The following is a 22,561-nucleotide window of genomic DNA, read 5'->3' on the forward strand; positions in this document are numbered from 1 at the left end:
CAGAGGTATTCACTGTTAAGCCTGACAACCAATCCCTGGAACCCTTACATAGTGGAAAGGGAGACCCAATTCCTACAAACTGTGCTCTGACCTCCACACAAAGGCACACGCAGATGCGCACATGCATACACACACACACACACACACACACACACACACTCAAAAATAAATAAATGTTCTATTTGCATGTGTAACTGTCATGGTAGACGTTTTTATTTGTTTCACCCTGGTAATTTGATTTAAAGAACAAACTACTTCCTGTATTCTATTGGGACAACATTGAAATCTTTCAGAATTCAAACTGTATTGGTAGGAGACAGTTTTGAGCAGATGCCTCTGGACAGTTTTCTGATACGAAGTTTAAAGCAAAAGCATGTTTAAAATTTTAGAAACAAAATTGTAAAGTATAGAAATATTCATGGTTTAAAATTATGTTTAAGATTAAATCCAATCGCTCTTTCTAAAAGCAAAGTAGAAAAGTACATATGCCACAAAATAAATTTTGGCTAAGTATGATATCACAGTATACTTTTTAACACTCTGTTGGATTTGGCGTGGGGGGGGGTGGGGGAGGCGTTCAAGACAGGGTTTCTCTGTGTACCTCTGGGTGTCCTGGACCTTGTTCTGTAGACCAGGCTGGCTTCAAATTCCTAAGCATCGTAATTAAAAGTGTGCACCACCACTGCCTGCCAACTTACAGCACTGAATGCTAGCCCATTGAGGTTGTTTTGCTTTATAAGTCTTATTACAGAAGATATGTATACATAAAATCCCAAATCAGTTTTTATCTTATAATTTGAATGTGTATTTGAGAAGCTGTTATCAGAAAGGGAAAATGATTATTTTCTATATCATATATCACAACTGTATTTGACTTGTTTGCTTCATAATAAAATAGGCAGATTATCTTCCATCAGTATTAATGTTACTGGCTATTTCTGTTTGGCGTCGAGTGAAATAATTGTATACATTCCTGCTTTTAAAAACTATTCTGTTGCATCATGCGCACTAGGTGACTAGGTTCAAACTTCGCTGGCATTTTTATTTGCACTAAATGGACGAGAGCAGAGAGGATCTGAAATAGCTTTGCCCTAAAGTCAACTTTCCCATCCGTGCTAATTCAGGAATGTGGAGGAGAGACAAATTATAAAAGTCCCTATTTTTGTCACGGTTTCTTCCTCCCCACCAGTGCCTTCACATCTCTGACGGCTTTTCATCCTGTCATTAAAAGGACACATTTTGGCATTAGATTAGACTCAGAGTTAGGGAGTGAGTTGGTGAACTTATCCTTGACTCTCACAGGAGTCCAGGCTCAGAGTTTACCCCAACCACTGCTGTTTTGTGTGCTTCTGACCCTTCCTGCCTCACAGGAAGGCCGCTGAGGACTGCAAAGGACTAAAGCATGCTGAGAGAGCATCTGTCAATGACTTAGATGTCAAGCTACCTAACAAACTCCACCTGGTACAAGCCGCAGATGCCACAGTGAGAATGTCACCTCACTCCTGTGTGGTGGCCAGGTATTGGCACTGTCTATTTGATAGGCTGTGAACAGAGTGGGAAGACTCACAATGCAGGTCTATCAAAATCGAAGATGTGTTTTGTAAGTAAAGATGAAAGGAATTCTGGTGGTAGAGAGAGGCTGGTAAAACAAAACGAAGATCAGCTCTTTAGAGTTTCTGTTTTCCTTTCTTCCCAGAAGATATACCACCATTCCATTTAACCTGCTCATTTAACTCAAAATCACTTCAAATGCACGACCAATTTCATTAAGTATGAAGGAATTTAGTAATAAACAAAACTAAGAGGAAAAAAGTTATAATTGTGGGCTAATAAATTTTTTTTCACTACAGTCCAAACAGTATACCATTTCCAGTGGCTTTGTTGGTCTTTTATTTATAGATGATTAAGAACCTTCTCAACCTAAAATTTTATTTCCAGTTTTCTCTTGGGGTTATTTCCTTTTGGAAAAGGTGGATAGGATTTGTTTACCTAGTTGAGGATCTGAGGCCAGCTAAAGTTCCTGTGTAACAGTTTCCTCTAAGATTGAAACATACTATCACACAGGGAAGCTCCTTAAGCATCTCAAAATAGCTTCAGGAAATCCCAGAAACTGACCAAATTCACTAGCCCTTCACTCCCTTCCAGAGTAAGCATTAAAGCTGCTGAGCAGTTACTCTCAGACAAGCCACGCTGGGGAAAAAAGACTCTCAGAACAGACTACCTGCCTGGAAGAAACAGAAACCAGCTTAGCTGCCGGAAGAGGTTCAGACGAGCTTAGGTACCTGAAAAGGACCGCAGGCCTCCAACATGTTGAGCTCCCTGCAGACCCAATATAATCCAGATTCCCAGGTTTTGTGAGCTGTCACCTATGCTGGGGTTGACTTTGGTGGCACAGCTGTTGTTGGGACACTTCTGTTCCTCTGAGTAACCCCTTACTCATATTCCTGTAAGTAACCCCAGTAAAACTCATGGTCTACCAAGCTGGACTTTGGTTGTGTTCATAGTTTGCTCTATCATGGGATTCCTATCTGGGGTGAAGGCAAATAGACAAGTGTGTTGTATCACTCCAGGTAAAGTCTTCTCTCTCTCTCTCTCTCTCTCTCTCTCTCTCTCTCTCTCTCTCTCTCTCACACACACACACACACACACACACACACACACACACAAACACACACACACACACACACACACACACACGAGAGAGAGAGAGAGAGAGAGAGAGAGAGAGGAGGAGGAGGAGGAGGAGGAAGGGGAAGGGGAGAGAGGAAGATGGACAGACAGAAACATACATAGAGAGTCAAGTATGCCTTTGTTTCGTTTTATTCCCACTTCTCAGTCCAAGAATCATTTCTTTCCTTTGAGACACTTCCAGCTTTTGGAAGATGAAAGCCCTTCTCCAAACCGATCCTAACTCCAGACTGATCCAGTCTAATTTCAAACAAACTCCTAGTCAAACTGGATCTGGTCACCTGCTGCATTTTTTTCTCTCTACCATGACCTTCCAAAGCACTGCCTCAGCTCTTGCTTCTCTGGCTCCCCATTCTGAGGTGGTGCTGAAGTGGAGGACTGGGTTCTTGCTCCCCTCTGCAGGAAGTGGATCTGGACCACACTTGGGAGTTTAGTTCCCCACCTTTCAATGCTCCTGTGGGAAAGCCAAAGACACGGTGGTAAAGTCTCCCAGTCTTGGCTCACAGTGTTTCTAAGCGCTGCAAGCTAGTGCATTTACATTGTAACACAAGAGTCTTTAGTTCATGGATGGAGAAAGCTTTGCTGTTCAGTGCACACTCTGATTTTTTAGCAGCAGGGAACATCTCATCAGAATCTTAGACAGAGGAGACAAAGTATGGCTTAATGGCTCTGCCTACATATGTGTTTCACCAGAAACTATTCTCTTTTCAGAAGAAAAAACCTTCATATATTATTTTAATAACTTGAAAATTATTCAAATAAGCATATTTCCTTATCTTACCAATTCACAAAAGCCAAGATCTGTATATGAAACTCCAAAGCCCATTTGCCTTTTTTCTTAAAGCTTTGTGGAGAAATAATTAAAAATTGATTGAAGTTACATTGCACAAACATGCCTTATATTTATGGCAATTAAATTTAGTTATAAATGTAACTACAAATAGTTATATATTTAATTGAAAATAAAACCCTCCTTAAAGACAAGATAAATTAGAACAATTTAAATTAATGACTGAGCTGATTTTCAGTTTATTGTGTTTATATTTTGTGATTGTTCCTTTTTTTGTTCTTCCTTTTCCTCTGCATGTTCCTTAAAATATATTTGGCCCAGAAGTAATGACGTGTCTATTCTAAATAGACACTGTGTCTCTCAATCTGACTATCAGAGGATTGAAATAGGCCCAAAAGAGATGGGATTTCTGCCAAAATTCACTTGAGGAGTACACTAGGTTTTGGGGAAGAAGAAAATGAGAGATAGGGGTGAGTGTCTCCAGGCTCCTAAAGCTTGGGGGAGCCATACACTCAGTAGAAACTTGGGAGGTTCCTGGGAACTCCAGGATTTTATGATCTGGAGGAGTGAGGGTCCTGGAGCTTCTGTGTCTGTTTTGGGCACTTCTAATTCAGAGGCAGCTAGAAGGTCACCTCCCCCGGCAGGACTTGGATGTGGATGGCAGCAATCTAAAAGGCCAAGGGCCTCTTAGATCAGAAAGTCTGGGAGGAAAAGATTAGAGAAGGAGTCAGAGGAAGATGGATGAGGAAGACTTGGAGGAGAGCAAAAGGAATTGGTGTCAAATTGCGTTTACACAGAGCACCAATAAAGTCTCAACAACAGGGTCCTCCGACCATGAGCCTTGCACTGCTCAGGGAGACAGAGGTCACAAAAGAACAGAGGTCTTAGTCAGACTGTTGGCTCTTTCACCTGTATAACTTAGAGGGTGTCCATGCTCCCAGATGCATGACTTCAGGGAAGGGGGAGGAGGGATCTCTGCCCAGAAGACCTTAAAAGGCAAACAGAGGAAGAGAGGAAGGCAGACTGTCACAACAGGATGAGACTGCCTTACTGGAACAGCAAGAGGTCTCAATGGGATGAAGATTGAGCATGTTTAGAGGGGCTGGGGATATACACACACACACACACACACACACACACACACACACACACACACCCCATACATATCATACACACCACACACATATCACACACACACACACACACACAAACACACACACACACCATACATATCATACACACCACACACAAATCACACACACATCACACACACACCACATTTTACACACACCATACACATATCACACACACATACACACCACAAACACACCACACACCACACATCACACCACACATACACACAAACTACACACAAAACACCTTCCCCAATACACATACCACATATCACACCACACACACACCACACCACACATCACACAACACACACACTATATACAACACACACACATACCACACACACATACACACACACACCCACTACATACAACACAGCCACATATACACACATACCACACATCACTCACCACACATCACACACCACACACATACCACACATCACCCATACACACCACACATCACACACCAAACACACACCACATACACACACACACTCTACACATAACACATACACACACTACACACAACACAAACACAAACCACATATCATACCCACCCACACACATACCACATATCACACCACATACACACCACACACACACATACTACACACAACACACACAGACACACACACACACACTACGAAGTTATATCCATGTTTTGTGGTTTGACTGGAAGCAGCCTAGGTGGTTTTGATACACAATGATATTGTTTCTGCGGGTGGAGCTGTCCTGTCAGGCTGGGGCTAAGCCATGTATGGCTGGGGCTTACTATCTCACTCAGTTCCTCATGAGCTGAGGTTAGTACCTAATATTGTGTACTGAAAATTATGATTAGTGGATGTGAGTCCTCATGTGAGATGGGTCTCTGGTTGTTTAAAGGTCTCAGAGACACAGGAGCACAGTACGGTTCCTTCTGCTTTTTAAAAAAATAATAGTAATGATGGAGGGAGAGAGGGAGGGAAAAGAAGGGAGAGGAAGAGAGGGAAAGGGTGCCCCAAACATATATATATGTGTGACATAAATATGACTATTATGATCTTCTGACAGTTTAAAACTTAATTAATATAATTCATATAGTAGGAACTTTATTTATAAAGTTTATTCTGTCTTTAACACACATTTTGAGCAAAGCTAAAAATAAAGAAATTAGTAACTTACCCTAACTATAAAAATCTACAGTTTAAGAACAAATAAAATATACCCATTTCAAAATTGTTAATGTCCTAATATAAAGATACCAATGAAAACTAGGAGCTAATCCTATGTCTAAAGCAGCATGATGTTCTTAAAGAGATTGTTTACTCTGAATAACATTTACTTGAGACAAGATTTATGTTTTGTCAGAAAGATTGTTTTATGTTTTCTGCTGTTTGTGTTTTCCAGTTTTGGCTACTCGGGAGACTGTCTTAACAAAATCAGAAGTCAGTTAGGAATCAGTCTGTGTTGACATATTCCTGTACATAACTGTTTTGTAAGTGTGAGGGTTTGCATATGCTTGGCCCAGGGAGTGGCACTATTAGAAGGTGTGGCCTTCTTGGAGGAAGTGTGTCACTGTGGGGGTGGGCTTGGAGACCCTCCTCCTAGCTGCCTGAGGATGCTCAATCTGCTCCTGGCTTTCTTCTGGTAAAGATGTAGAACTCAGCTCCTTCCGCACCACGCCTACCTGGATGCTGCAATGCTCCCACCTTGATGATACTGGACTGAACCTCTGAACCTGTAAGCCAGCCCCAGTTAAATGTTGCTCCTTGTAAGAGCTGCCTTGGTCATGGTGTCTGTTCACAGCAGTAAAACCCTAACTATGACAGTAAGTAACAATTTTAAGCTGATTTTAATACATTTAATGCTCTGTATATCTGTGGCTAAAAACATGTATAACCATGTATCTAAAGGTTGTATTATGCAAAAGTCACAGATTTGAAAGCGTGTTAGGTTCATACATACAAAGTTATCAACAGGTGGTATTACTCAGTGCTGTGTATTCTTCGCAGTCTGAGGTACTCCAGGAAAGAAACAGGATAATGGCATTAGGAGTCCATAGTTGCAGCCAGAGCCAGTCTGAGAATGGGCAGAACAGATCTAGCCCTGGGCCAGGTTGATGAGTTTAAGTAACACCACTCAGTATAAGAAATAAAAAAAACCCTAAAAAAACATGATAGCACCCTGAGGAGTAAGAAAAAGATAACTCACGGTGACTGGTGACTGTGAATTTGGAGAGGTAACAGCAATGGTCTTCCTATCCACATAGCTAACTTTGCACGTTTGAAGGAAAAGCTGGTACAAATGCTGGACTCTGCTTGTCCTGTATTGGACCTTGCCTACAGTTGCCTTTGGTTCCCCTGGATTCTATCTCCTGAAACCAGTGCTACCTGCTTAAAATGGACAGTGATGGACCTTCAGAGATGTACAGTTGATCTCTTAGTGTCTTAACAGGTGTGAAAAGGTATCTAAAACTTTTGCCATCCATACAATCTTACTATTTAAAACCTAGGTATATATCAATTCACTCTGACAAAATAGGTATTTTGCTAATATATACATAATATATACATATTCTTGTAAATACTCTATACTAAATAGCAATGTTCACAGAAACATAGCTTCTGACAAAGAAACCTGAACACTGTTTCTGAAATGCTAGAACATCACCCACAGGAAAAACAGAATATATTTCAAGTGTGTCTGACTTAAGTGCTACTCCTTCTATACCCTAGCTGCTTAAAACTGGGCCTAAGTGGCTTGTTGGCATGAACTTTTGACACTTGTCTCCTGCCCAGCCATAATATGGGATTGAATCAGACCAATCAGGATCAATACCTTTTCCTAGCATAATGGGGCAATGGAGAACACATCACCAGATAGTAAATCACTGATGTCTTTAGAGAATGTTGTTCAGAGGCAAGGGGGGAAGCTGTCAGAATTGATGCAAAGTCACACTGGGCATGGTAGTGTTCGCCTTTAATCCCAGGGAAGCCAAAGCAGGAGAGTCGTAAGTTCGAGGACAACTTCGGTTTCATGATGAGATGCTGTCTTGAAACATCAAGGGGCATTTACTGTGCCAGCTCTTCCCAAAGCAAAGCCGCGAGTTTATTAAAAATGGTTCTTTTTCTTTTTTTCTTTTCATCTCAGTATATCAATCCTGGAAAAGCCTAGACTCAAAATTTTAAATGCTATATTTTGCTGGTTTTAAGACATCGCTAGTAATAGATACACCATTATTTTATGAATGGCAATGGTAGGGAAATCTCAGCCCAACAAATTATGATGACTTCCTATAGGCAGTAAGCAGCATTTTATTTCACCTTGCTTTTTATTGGTTCTTTGTGAATTTCCATATCATGTACCCCAATCCCACTCATCTCCCCAGATCCACACACCTGCCCTCCACTCTTACAAATAAATAAATAAAGAAGGAAATATTATTGTGGAGCTTGTTGTGTGTCCCACAGTCTACCCTTTATCCACACTTCTTGGCTTGCAAATGTCAATCTCAATGAGTCATTGGTTTGAAGACCTCAGGCTTCTGCTACACTATCAGTTTTGGAAACTCATTGGGACTTCTCTTAGATATCCTGTTGTCCTGCATCATGGAGGTCTTATAGTTTTGGATCTGTAGGGCCAACCCCTTCAATGCAGTTCATTGAAGGGATAGATGTTGGGTTGGGGGCCAACTCAGATCCTGGATCTGGGCCCGAGAGGCATTTGAGCTGCCCAGCCTTTCAGTCCTCTTATACTCATATCAGCAGAGTGAGCTCAGACCTACCTCAGCTAGGTCATCCACTGCTGCAGCTAGCAAGGGGCAGAGGCCATGGGTGAGGCTGGCAGGCTCCTCTGCTGTCATGCTCTCTGAGCTGATTCACTGCTAACCTCTACAACCAGGGCCAGGTCTACTTTACTGCCCAGGTGAGGTACAGGGCCTACTCTCCCGAGTCCTGTAGACACGGAGGGACAGGGACAGTTCTCCTGCTCTCATGACCCCAGGGCCAGCTCTTCCACCTGCTGCAGGTCGTGAGGGGTGAGGTAGGTAGGCATTTTCCTCATCCTTGCTTCCACATGAGTGGCTGGGCCAGCTCTCCCACACACACCATCTGGCTGGCTCACCCTCAGTTCCTGCACCCAGGGCCAGCTCTACTGTGCTTTCTGGGTAGTGTGCTCCCAAGTACTGAAGCTGGCATGAGGTAGAGTCAACTCTCATTAAACAAACAAACAAAAACATGAATGCATATATATATATATACATATATACATATATACATATATATATATATATATATATATATATATATATATATATATATATATATATATATATGGTTCTTATGCATGGCTGCCTGGCATTAACTAAAAGGTGTTTTCACCTTGGCCCCAACTTCCATCCTGTTTATTATACTTGTTTCAGACACCAGCATGCTTCACTTCAAGGTTATGGTGTGAAAACAGAATGTGGGGAACTGTAACAGGCTTGACAGAAACGAAGACAATTCTAAGTAGACACTTCACCATCTCATTCTGACTAGCAGACTCTTGAAACAATAGACCCAAAGACATGGAAAAATTCTCCCAAGAATCTCTTGGTAGGAGAAAGAACAGGCATCAGCCAGAAGGGCAAGTTGTCTCCTAGAAAGAGAAGTCACACAGCTCTAACAATGAGTCAGACCACCTTACGGTTGAACCTAAAGCCCAGACAAGGATGGGTCAGTGTAGGTAGGACCACACTTTCCCTGGCACTGCTTAAACACATATATCTTTGGTCCTCTGTTTAAACTTTACCATCACTCCCGAACCCCAAAGACTGACCTAGGGGATTCATTGGGTCTCTTTCCAACATGGCTACATTGAATGAATCTCCTCTTTCTGCTTTCCACAATAGTTTGGCTCCTTTGATTTAGGATGAGTGACTGACTCTGGCTTGGGGCACGGTCTGCGGCCCCATAGGATTATTAAGAATGTCTACTAAAATGTGTCCTCTTTAAAAAACAAAATCGGGCTGGGGATTTAGCTCAGTGGTAGAGCGCTTACCTAGGAAGCGCAAGGCCCTGGGTTCGGTCCCCAGCTCCGAAAAAAAGAACCAAAAAAAAAAAAAAAAAAAAAAAAAGCAAAATCACCCTGGCACATTAGAGTAGTGTGGCATGCTTTATCGGACCTATTTTTGCTAAGTTTGGGAGTTATTTCTAATGAAGTCTTTGCAGCAAAGAAGTAGATGGGGTGTAACTCAGCACAGAAGAGCAAAGATGGGAGTCAGCGGTGGGAAAATGACTAAGAGGCTGGACGAATTCTTCACTAACCAGACCTTACAATGAAGGTGGACCGGAATGATCTTATCCAGGAAGCTGGCAGCGGGGAGTGCCCAGCATGATTCAGTATTGGGGTGGGCTGTGAACTCTGACTAAACTGCATAGGTAGGATCCCCATAGAGCTGGGTTCTTCAAGAACAGAGGTAGAAGCCCGAGTTGGGTCTCGGAGAGCTGAGGGCTGAGAGACCTGATCAAAGGAGAGGATCTTGGTCAGTCAATGCATAGGCTTTTTACACAGAATGACTCGGAGGAGACTGTGTATCTTTATTTGATTAGGTAATTTTAAAGTTAGATTTTTTTGATAAAACATTTAATCTGTAGCTCGCTACGTCCCTGGGAAAATGAGTGTTCCCACACTATTTCTCTTGCTGTGATCTAGCACAGATGAACACGGATGAAAATGGCCGCCAAGGCAGCTTTCAACAGCAGAGCTTTGTGGGTAGGAATCTGATAGCTTTCAGATAGCGAACCCTACTGTCTAACACTTTGGCGTTGAGGAGATACTGGGTATCTTCAGTTTTCTCCTGCCCTTCTGCCCCACTCTAAAACATGAAGAGGAAATTTCTGGTCTTCTCTGGGAATTATAAACCTCTTTGACCTCAGGATACACTTGCAAGCCTTCTGAGTTCCTCTTTGTTTAATGATAGCCTCTGTGCAACTGCTTCATCAGACTTAGCAGAAAAGCACAGCCTGTTTCCTGTTTCACTTCTAAAGCCTCCTGTGCCACTAAATACTAATTAAATAAGTGTGTGTGATTAGTGTGCTCTGTTGTAGAGGCTTCCCCCACAAACCCCACTGAGAAATCAGTTCTTCTACTTTTTCATTAGCAAGGTTGCTTCTGTGAAATCTAGTAGTGACACATCATTTAGAGTCCATCTCATGGTAACAGCAAAGTTCTGAGGGTAAGACACCCTAAATGTTGTGATCAGCACAGCGACTCAACTCTATCCTAGCCCATGAGTGGGTATCAGCCCACTCCTGTATTGGTCAGGTAAGGCCGGCCCCTCTTACCTCCGTGCACAGCTCTAGCAAAAGCTGCCTTAAATCTGCTCACTTGTAACCTCCCTGCATGTAGGTTGCATGAAATCGCATGTTTTGTTGGTTTTTGTTTCCCTGGTACTAGATGACAAATGTAATTAATTCAGGTATGATGCCCTGTGAAGTTTTTTGTAGGCCTTTGAGATGTGCGATCTTTGTTACTCAACTTGGTGTGACTGTCTACCTCAAAAAGTCAAAATTAGTAGTGGAAATCAGAAGAGGAGATTTATTTGATGTGATTTGGAAGAGGGACAAAAGATACAGTCATCCAAAGTAAGGGGTCCTGAGTTAGGATCACAGTTTGAATAGAAGACTAATGTGGTGTAAATGTAAGCCTTCCTAGTCAAGGTATGGTCCTGCCCACTATTGTCCCATCATTGCCTGGGCTTCGATTTCAATCTGTGAGGGGCTCTGACAAATTAGACCTGAGTGAGATCTCTTTCTGAGAGACAAATTGTTCTCTGGATGGGACTTTCTCCTTCTCCCAGCATGAGATTCCTAGAGAAATTCTTGTTTCAATAGTCTATCTAGCAGATTAAGAGACACCAGTGTCTTTTCAGAATAGGTTCACTAGACTCTAACATTGAGATTTCCAGGCAAACCACACATCCATGAACTCTGCATTAGCTTGTCCAACATTATCCCCAGGATACCTCTTGAGCATTTTTGCCAGATATATAGTCACTTGTCCCTCAGGATAGCCCACTTTGTTCTCTTGTGAGGCCTCCCTATGCCACTTTGTGCTTCTGCTTCCACAGCCATTTCAAGGCTCTAGCAAACCAGATGACTTCAAAGTGAAGACGCCTGGAATGGAGAAAAATAAATCCTGCCTCAGCTTCCTTTATCAGACAAGAATGAAGAGCCAGATGCCACAAAACACTTCCGGGATGCTGACCACAGGCAACTGAACAATAACAAAAAGCAGTGTGTGAAGAACCCTCACCAGAGACTTCCTTGTGTGGCCCTTTCCTCTGTCCCTCCTGCAGGCTGCTATACAAACCTTACCCAAAACTCTTCTGGGTATTCCTGCATCATTTTTTTCTATTAGCCTGTCCCTTGTCAATTAACTTACAGCTTCACAGCCCTGCAACCAGTAGAGTCTAAATTGCTAGAGAAATCTCAGCACTGTTTATTACAAATTGATTTTTTTAAAAGCATGATTGTAAGTCAGGGAGCCGAGTAAAGGTCTCCGTCTTGTACTCCCTAACTCTCCAGAAGTCTGCTAGCTTAGGCCTGGCCTTGACGGTGTGACTGTTTTCATTTCATTTGCACATACACCAGTTTAATTGAATATAGAATTCCTATACCAAAACATTTTCCCTCCCAAGGCTAGCTGGATATTTCTCAGTTGTACTTCTTTGATTATTGGTGTGTTACCAATTATTCTCTTTATATAAGTCCCTGGCCTACCTTCCTGATCTGTTTCAGATCCTCCCCCCACCCCTCAGATCCTCTAGAGGACTGAGGACTAATCTCTGTCTTTGGTGGCTCCATTGCTGGATGCCTCCTGGTTTAATTAGCCTATGGGAGGTACAGCAGGAGGGGGAGGGACCCATGATGCCTATCCTCACTGGTTCCCTGAGCAACAGCATCTCTGGCAGTGCCAGAGAAGTGCAGCTCCAGGCCCAGCACCCTTCCAGGCCCGCCTTCTCTGCTCTCCCTTGCTTTTTCAGCTCCAGCAACAACACCAACTGGTTCCCATTGTTGATAACCTCTGGCTTCCTTACTCTCCTTGTTTGTACTTCTAATCCTTTCATTAAGTACTAGACTCATTGAACCATCAGAGATTACCATCTGCAGAGTAACCTTGATCGGGGCTTTGTGACAGTCATTAGGGACAGCTGTAGCTAACAAGAATTGTTACGGGTTCACATCTCTTTCTTTTCGATAGCCAGCGAGTTCCCAGGACCCTAGCTCCCCAAGAAAGGCTTAAAAGCCACAATATTCTCCTATTTCTCACTTCCTGTTTCTGGAAGAGCCAAAGGGCTGTTTCTGGTTTGCCGTGTATGAGGCAGGACAGAATGGGGCCGGGAGCATCTAGGATCACTGTATTCTCATTGTTATTTCCTTACCCCGTTTGCCTGGGAATTGTAACTATTCTTTTAACTTTTGAATGTTAGGCTGAATTTCTTTGGACCAGCAAAAGTTTTCTTCTGATTAACACTTGGCTCTTTGTTTCTGACCCCTTAGGAGACGTAGGCTTTTTTATTGGATATCTGTAACACTCCGCATGTACATGTCCCCGAGTACTTCCATTATTTTAACGATTTTTTCAATGTCCTAGGAATTTTGATCATTTGTAACAGAGTCTTTTTTTTTCAACATCTATTGTCTGCTTGGCTGTTCCCAATTCTATTTTTTAAACTTGGTGTTCATGTTTTTTAAATTAAGCCATCTTCCACTACTTACTTAATTATTTATTCAAGTTATACAATCCTTGAATGCCTCTTGAATTGTCACTAGAAAACAAGTTAGTTTTTCAAAGTCTACTCAAAATGGCTGTTCTGGGCCAGATCACCCTTTACCCATAGGGTTGTTCTTTTTTACTTTTTTTTCTGTTGTCTTTTTTCTTTTATTTGCTTTGGTTTAAAGCTATATTTGTACATGATGTGATTTTTCTTTTCTTTTTTTTATTAACTTGAGTATTTCTTATATACATTTCAAGTGTTATTCCCTTTCCCGGTATCCGGGCAAACATCCCCCTCCCCCCTCCCCTTTGTTATGTTTCTGTTTACCTATCATTCATAGGATGCTATTTACTTTCCAGTGTTTGCTTATAATTAAGTAAAACTTGACAAGGATTGGTGTGTCTGTACAAAGCCTTCCTTTTAGAAAGGGTTGGGGGTCTTGGTAAAAAAGGAAATGAGAGAACAATTCAGAAGATATGAGATGCTGGATCCACCGTGGAGGAGCCAGGCGATCTTGAGTCTGAGTTGTTGACAGAAACTATATTTTATTCTTTTCCTTGTATTCACAATATAATGTTGTTTCAAAAATAAATAAATAAGTCTCTCTTGAATTGTCACTGGAAAACAAGTTAGTTTTCCAAAGTCTACTGAAAATGGATGTTCTGGGGCAGATCACCCTGTATCTTTAAAGTTGAAGAAGAGGTTGTTGGATGGGCAGATAAAGGAATGAATTAGTTCAAAGTTCGAGTCTTTAAAGTCATCTTCAAAAGAAAATTTCCATTAAGGCGAAGGTCAATTTTTAAAATATTCCTTTTTTTAAAACACACTGTCAACTCAACACAATTGTAAACGTGAGATCAATTTAATTTTTTTTAAGTAACAAAGTACCATTTATATTAAAATGCCAATTTTTTTTTAAAAAGTTCTGAACCAATACTCTTTCTCTCTGCAGATGTGGACTGAAAAAATATGCAGATGAGTCATCTGAATTGCAAATGGTCCATGGGAAGCATAGAGTGTCAAGGAAAGAGCAGACCACTTAGTGAGGACCAAAGTCCCAGTTCACCGTTTTTGCTGTACGACGTGCACATGCCATTGGAAGAAAGTCTCTAATTTCCTATGCGAAAATCTGCTCTACCTACTTCAAAAGAAGAGGACTGGTGTGCATATTAACTAGGAAGCACCATGCAATCTTAATTGTGGCTTTTATTATAACTTCATGAGTTGATTTGTAAGCACAATGTTCCAGTTAAAAGATAAAGAATAGGACTGACTAAAAATGGAGGGAGAATAAATCAAACAGACAAACAAATGGAACCCCCAATTGATCTGCATACTAAACATAGGACAAAAAAAGTAAGTTTAATGGAAGACTCGGAAGTTAAGAGAAATCACCTTCAGAATGACTAACACCTGAACCTGTGTCACCTTTGAAGTCAGGAAACTCTCAAATGAGAATTTCTCTGCTGATTGAAGTGAGGCAAGCAGATTCATGGAGTGAATTTGCTATATGGATAAACTTTATTTCTACAATGGAGAAGCCATGTTTTAAATGTTGAATTGCATTAAGAACAGTTTTCTAGTGATTGCTGTCTAATAACTTTCTGTGGTCTGCTGTCCCTTCACTTCATTCAATGCACCGTCTGTGCAGTATGTTCAAGCACTGTTGTCTCCTAGGTCATGGGGGTTTTCCCAGCAACCGAAGGCCATTGTTGAAAGATGAGGCACTGGCCATCTCTCCCTAACACTTTGCTAGAAGTGTGCAAATGATCTCTGTCTTCAGCCTGTCCTTTCTGCAATCTATCCTCTACTATAACGATTTTGTCACTTCTTTAAATCCAAGTTTCTAATGAGTTTCCAAATGTCCTTGTTTGGTTTCAACGGTTACATTTTCTAGCCTTCCACCTGTTAAGTATTCTAAGATCCTCGATTGCTGTTTGCCATTCTTTAAACTTCTGAGGAGCACATGTTGCGTACCTATGCCTAGAATGTTTGTTAAATTGTCTTTTATTCTTTTAGGCAATAGCAAGTCTCATTCCAGTGCATCCTTCCCTAATGGTCTCCGAGAATGTTAACTCTTATTCTAGGAAGAATGAGTTACTCCCCCTCTTCTGTTTCCACAGCATTCTGTACTTCAATGGCATCTGCTACGTGCATAGATCAGCACTGCTGTCTATCTCCCTACCACACTGTAAAATCCCCAAGCCCAGTGACCTCATCTTAAGCCCAGGGACCTCATCTTTTTGTTTTTGTATCAACCTCATTCCTCAACACGAATTGCTCTATCATGATGCAACTGGGCAAGGCTTGAAAGATATACAATTTCAGGGGATATTTGCCAAAAGTGGGTAAGTAGAGAAACACACAAAGAGCATCCATGATTCCCCGTTTCTTTAGTCTCAATCGGTCTTCTTGTGTTCATCTTTCTGATTAAGCGGTGATTTTATGGGATATGTTACTAGCTCTGGAGCCGGACAACCAGCATTTCAAGCATGTGCCTTGGGAAAGGCAGAAAAGGCTGGGAATGGTGCCAAGTCATCTGTTGCTGCCTGTGGTCTCCTTCCCTATATAAAACTGCCAACACGTACCACTTGCAGCACATGGTGCAGGGAAATGGCTGAAACACTCTGCGGCATCCCACGAGTGAGCGCTGTCTGATGAAACCTTCTCTCCATACACTGTGTGGCAGCCTTATCCATGTCATCAAGCAGGACCGGCACCTCACCTTTCAGTGCTGTTAGAAAGAAACAAAATAATAAATTTTATTTTGCAAAACATAAAGAATGAAAAACAGACATGAAAACAAAGCACATGGCAGAAGGAGAAAACTCTGACCTCTACAAATGTGTGCCCAAACACACACACACACACACACACACACACACACACACACACACACACACACACCTCTCACTTACACATATGGATAATGGATATAATTTTTAAAAAACTAAGGAAAATGAGCTGCCTTTGGAAGAATTTCCTCATTTCTCGATCATCAAATATGGGCAGAATTCCTAGCTGACAAGATCCAGTACAATGCTAGTTCTTAGTGATCAATTGAGTAGATTAGTGGCTGAGTTCAGTGGAGTTGGAACAAAGATTTCTGGTCTTTGAGATCTGAGTAAAGTTACATGATAAGCATTGGGGTAACTTCTATAACCCGAAAATATAAAGGGAGTGTATTTTTGTTTTTCCAGGATTCATTAATGCAGTCGGTGATTTGAAGAGTGAATTAGGCACTGTTCTAAGTGCTCAGCCTAAAAAGGACAAAGCAGAGAGCTCAGGAAGGGGTGGGGCTGATGTCTTAGCGATGACTTCAGACTCCAATCCTCTCTGAGTGCCGGTCTTGTAATGCAGACCACACTGCGGAGAAAGGATTTTCATGTACTGTAAACTTAAAGTCAGAAAAAAATGTTAAGTCACCTTAGGAGGAGAAGAGATACTGAAAAATAGTCTAAAATGTAATGGATATTTTAGTTATGAAATTAAGTTTGTCCTGAAAATATGGAAGTCCAACTCTTGTTATCACAATGTACAATAAGACACACACACACACTTACACACACACACACAGAGAGAGAGAGAGAGAGAGAGAGAGAGAGAGAGAGAGAGAATTTGCAAATATACTTTCTACTTCTGAATCTAAATCTTCCACAAAATATCAGCTAAAGAGCATAGGCAGAGGGTAGGTACGTGCTTCTTACTTCTCATCATTGGGCTTCACAGTCACTACACTGACTGAACTGAAAAAAATGCTAGGTAGAGAAGCTCTTCAGATCACCAACTGCCCATTTGAATTGTGTTCTCTGCTGATGTTGTGTAAGACTGGAAAAATCCTCTGGGTTCTTGCTCTTGTCAAGAGCAAGAGGAGCCAGAGAACCAAGGGTCACGCAAATTAGTTGGTATCCTGATGAGAAGAGCACACTCTACAACAGCAGGTCTCAAGCCTACCACACTCTAATCCCTCTTTCTCCAACAAGTTCATTGTAGTGTAATTCTGAGTGTGATAAAATGGATAGATAACACAATTCACTTCATGCATAGTTTTTCTGTAACAGATTTTCTGTAATACTCCAAATAATAATAATATACAAATTGGTAAAGAAGAAAGTTTCTATATACTACCTGTATCACTATGTATAAAATTACATATATGATGGTGGCCTGGCCAACGTATACATAGAATCATGCATAGTACATCCACTAGGAATAAAAATAGATTGAAGATGTATCATGGTTACATATCACAACAATTCAGCTTTCCAAAGTGTTTAAATCATAATTGCATTCTGGTTATATGCCTGGAATTACAATGTATATTAAATCTACAACCAACCAACCAACCAAAACACAATTATACCTATAGGCAAAATGTAGTCAGGTTCTCAGATTAGATGATGACGAGCAGTCTCTCAGAAACATGAATGTCAAGACATCTGAAAGTTCTGTGAGATGCAGGACATGTTTTAATTGAGTGGAACTGCCCTGCCTGCTGTAATACATTCTATTTTAGCTCCTAATTTCACTCACCCCATTACAATAGCAAAGCTTTTCTCCTGGTCCCTCACACTTGCAAAGTCTGTGGCAGATGGCACTTGTCCATGGTCTACCATTTTTAAGCTAGCTGAACACTGTCCTGGAGATGGGACCAGCTCAGGATTTCATTTAAATCCAGATGTGTGCTTAGTCAATCAGATCTATTTAAAGCACTGGGTTTGCAATAGGTATTTTCCGTCAATATCTGTAAGGAAGAGAAGTTTGACTAAAGACTTCCACTTCCAGGAATGCATTCCACTGATTATGTCTGCACATATTCTATAAACAGTTGCATGATAGGAGAATAGGGTAGAACTTTGATTTAAATGTCTACAGTTGCTTTTCTTTATAACAAGCATGTTTTAATGTTTCTTGTTCTAAATGTTACACTTACTCAATAAAAACTAATAAAAGCGACACCCGCGGATCCCGGCCCGCAGCAGCTCTCTGCTCCCAGACCCGGTGAGAGAGAGACCCAACCGCCTGGTCAGGTGGGCACTCCTGAGGCTGCAGAGCGGAAGAGACCACCAACTCTGCTCACCCCTGCCCACATCCCTGGCCCACGAGGAAACTGTATAAGGCCTCTGGGCTCCCGTGGGGGAGGGCCCAGGAGCGGCAGGACCCCTGCCTGAGACACCGCGGGAACCTGAATGAAACAGACCGGAAACAGTTCTCTGCACCCAAATCCCGTGGGAGGGAGAGCTAAACCTTCACAGAGGCAGACAAGCCTGGGAAACCAGAAGAGACTGCTCCCTGCACACACATCTCGGATGCCAGAGGAAAAAGCCAAAGACCATCTGGAACCCTGGTGCACTGAAGCTCCTGGAAGGGGCGGCACAGGTCTTCCTGGTTGCTGCCTCTGCAGAGAGCCCGTGGGCAGCACCCCACGAGCGAACTTGAGCCTCAGGACCACAGGTAAGACCAAATTTTCTGCTGCAAGAAAGCTGCCTGGTGAACTCAAGACACAGGCCCACAGGAACAGCTGAAGACCTGTAGAGAGGAAAAACTACACGCCCGAAAGCAGAACACTCTGTCCCCAGAACTGACTGAAAGAGAGGAAAACAGGTCTACAGCACTCCTGACACACAGGCTTATAGGACAGTCTAGCCACTGTCAGAAATAGCAGAACAAAGTAACACTAGAGATAATCTGATGGCGAGAGGCAAGCGCAGGAACCCAAGCAACAGAAACCAAGACTACATGGCACCATCGGAGCCCAATTCTCCCATCAAAACAAACATGGAATATCCAAACACACCAGAAAAGCAAGATCTATTTTCAAAATCATATTTGATCATGATGCTGGAGGACTTCAAGAAAGACATGAAGAACTCCCTTAGAGAACAAGTAGAAGCCTACAGAGAGGAATCGCAAAAATGCCTGAAAGAATCGCAAAAATCCATGAAAGAATTCCAGGAAAACATAAATAAACAAGTAGAAGCCCATAGAGAGGAGACACAAAAATCCCTGAAAGAATTCCAGGAAAACACAATCAAACAGTTGAAGGAATTAAAAATGGAAATAGAAGCAATCAAGAAAGAACACATGGAAACAACCCTGGATGTAGAAAACCAAAAGAAGAGACAAGGAGCTGTAGATACAAGCTTCACCAACAGAATACAAGAGATGGAAGAGAGAATCTCAGGAGCAGAAGATTCCATAGAAATCATTGACTCAACTGTCAAAGATAATGTAAAGCAGAAAAAGCTACTGGTCCAAAACATACAGGAAATCCAGGACTCAATGAGAAGATCAAACCTAAGGATAATAGGTATAGAAGAGAGTGAAGACTCCCAGCTCAAAGGACCAGTAAATATCTTCAACAAAATCATAGAAGAAAACTTCCCTAACCTAAAAAAAGAGATACCCATAGACATACAAGAAGCCTACAGAACTCCAAATAGATTGGACCAGAAAAGAAACACCTCCCGTCACATAATAGTCAAAACACCAAACGCACAAAATAAAGAAAGAATATTAAAAGCAGTAAGGGAAAAAGGTCAAGTACCATATAAAGGGAGACCTATCAGAATCACACCAGACTTCTCGCCAGAACCTATGAAGACCAGAAGATCCTGGACTGATGTCATACAGACCCTAAGAGAACACAAATGCCAGCCCAGGTTACTGTATCCAGCAAAACTCTCAATTAACATTGATGGAGAAACCAAGATATTCCATGACAAAACCAAATTTACACAATATCTTTCTACAAATCCAGCACTACAAAGGATAATAAATGGTAAATCCCAACATAAGGAGGCAAGCTATACCCTAGAAGAAGCAAGAAACTAATCGTCTTGGCAACAAAACAAAGAGAATGAAAGCACACAAACATAACCTCACATCCAAATATGAATATAAAGGGAAGCAATAATCACTATTCCTTAATATCTCTCAATATCAATGGCCTCAACTCCCCAATAAAAAGACATAGATTAACAAACTGGATACGCAACGAGGACCCTGCATTCTGCTGCCTACAGGAAACACACCTCAGAGACAAAGACAGACACTACCTCAGAGTGAAAGGCTGGAAAACAACTTTCCAAGCAAATGGTCAGAAGAAGCAAGCTGGAGTAGCCATTCTAATATCAAATAAAATCAATTTCCAACTAAAAGTCATCAAAAAAGATAAGGAAGGACACTTCATATTCATCAAAGGAAAAATCCACCAAGATGAACTCTCAATCCTAAATATCTATGCCCCAAATACAAGGGCACCTACATACGTAAAAGAAACCTTACTAAAGCTCAAAACACACATTGCACCTCACACAATAATAGTGAGAGATTTCAACACACCACTCTCATCAATGGACAGATCATGGAAACAGAAATTAAACAGTGATGTCGACAGACTAAGAGAAGTCATGAGCCAAATGGACTTAACGGATATTTATAGAACATTCTATCCTAAAGCAAAAGGATATACCTTCTTCTCAGCTCCTCATGGTACTTTCTCCAAAATTGACCATATAATTGGTCAAAAAACGGGCCTCAACAGGTACAGAAAGATAGAAATAATCCCATGCGTGCTATCGGACCACCACGGCCTAAAACTGGTCTTCAATAACAATAAGGGAAGAATGCCCACATATACGTGGAAATTGAACAATGCTCTACTCAATGATAACCTGGTCAAGGAAGAAATAAAGAAAGAAATTAAAAACGTTTTAGAATTTAATGAAAATGAAGATACAACATACCCAAACTTATGGGACACAATGAAAGCTGTGCTAAGAGGAAAACTCATAGCGCTGAGTGCCTGCAGAAAGAAACAGGAAAGAGCATATGTCAGCAGCTTGACAGCACACCTAAAAGCTCTAGAACAAAAAGAAGCAAATACACCCAGGAGGAGTAGAAGGCAGGAAATAATCAAACTCAGAGCTGAAATCAACCAAGTAGAAACAAAGAGGACCATAGAAAGAATCAACAGAACCAAAAGTTGGTTCTTTGAGAAAATCAACAAGATAGATAAACCCTTAGCCAGACTAACGAGAGGACACAGAGAGTGCGTCCAAATTAACAAAATCAGAAATGAAAAGGGAGACATAACTACAGATTCAGAGGAAATTCAAAAAATCATCAGATCTTACTATAAAAACCTATATTCAACAAAATTTGAAAATCTTCAGGAAATGGACAATTTCCTAGACAGATACCAGGTATCGAAGTTAAATCAGGAACAGATAAACCAGTTAAACAACCCCATAACTCCTAAGGAAATAGAAGCAGTCATTAAAGGTCTCCCAACCAAAAAGAGCCCAGGTCCAGACGGGTTTAATGCAGAATTCTATCAAACCTTCATAGAAGACCTCATACCAATATTATCCAAACTATTCCACAAAATTGAAACAGATGGAGCACTACCGAATTCCTTCTACGAAGCCACAATTACTCTTATACCTAAACCACACAAAGACACAACAAAGAAAGAGAACTTCAGACCAATTTCCCTTATAAATATCGACGCAAAAATACTCAATAAAATTCTGGCAAACCGAATTCAAGAGCACATCAAAACAATCATCCACCATGATCAAGTAGGCTTCATCCCAGGCATGCAGGGATGGTTTAATATACGGAAAACCATCAACGTGATCCATTATATAAACAAACTGAAAGAACAAAACCACATGATCATTTCATTAGATGCTGAGAAAGCATTTGACAAAATTCAACACCCCTTCATGATAAAAGTCCTGGAAAGAATAGGATTTCAAGGCCCATACCTAAACATAGTAAAAGCCATATACAGCAAACCAGTTGCTAACATTAAACTAAATGGAGAGAAACTTGAAGCAATCCCACTAAAATCAGGGACTAGACAAGGCTGCCCACTCTCTCCCTACTTATTCAATATAGTTCTTGAAGTTCTAGCCAGAGCAATCAGACAACAAAAGGAGATCAAGGGGATACAAATCGGAAAAGAAGAGGTCAAAATATCACTATTTGCAGATGACATGATAGTATATTTAAGTGATCCCAAAAGTTCCACCAGAGAACTACTAAAGCTGATAAACAACTTCATCAAAGTGGCTGGGTATAAAATTAACTCAAATAAATCAGTTGCCTTCCTCTATACAAAAGAGAAACAAGCCGAGAAAGAAATTAGGGAAACGACACCCTTCATAATAGACCCAAATAATATAAAGTACCTCGGTG

The 22,561-nt window shown here is 41.3% G+C and overlaps 1 long non-coding RNA gene across 3 annotated transcripts in view; it reads right to left on the reverse strand.

The window, feature by feature from the left end:
• Positions 1 to 2,804: 2,804 nt before the first annotated feature.
• LOC120102853 (uncharacterized) overlaps positions 2,805 to 22,561 on the reverse strand; it is a 29,220-nt gene continuing 9,463 nt past the window's right edge. For 2 of the 3 annotated variants that reach the window (XR_015620788.1, XR_015620789.1), the window contains exon 4: positions 14,198 to 16,088. This is a non-coding gene — a long non-coding RNA (uncharacterized LOC120102853). Of the gene's footprint in view, positions 3,143 to 14,197; positions 16,089 to 22,561 lie in introns of those variants that run through there. The other variant, XR_015620790.1, reaches the window with a different exon arrangement.

Source organism: Rattus norvegicus, chromosome 5, assembly GCF_021556685.1.
Source record: "Rattus norvegicus strain SHRSP/BbbUtx chromosome 5, alternate assembly SHRSP_T2T, whole genome shotgun sequence".
In the NCBI taxonomy this organism is placed as follows: Eukaryota; Metazoa; Chordata; class Mammalia; order Rodentia; family Muridae; genus Rattus; species Rattus norvegicus.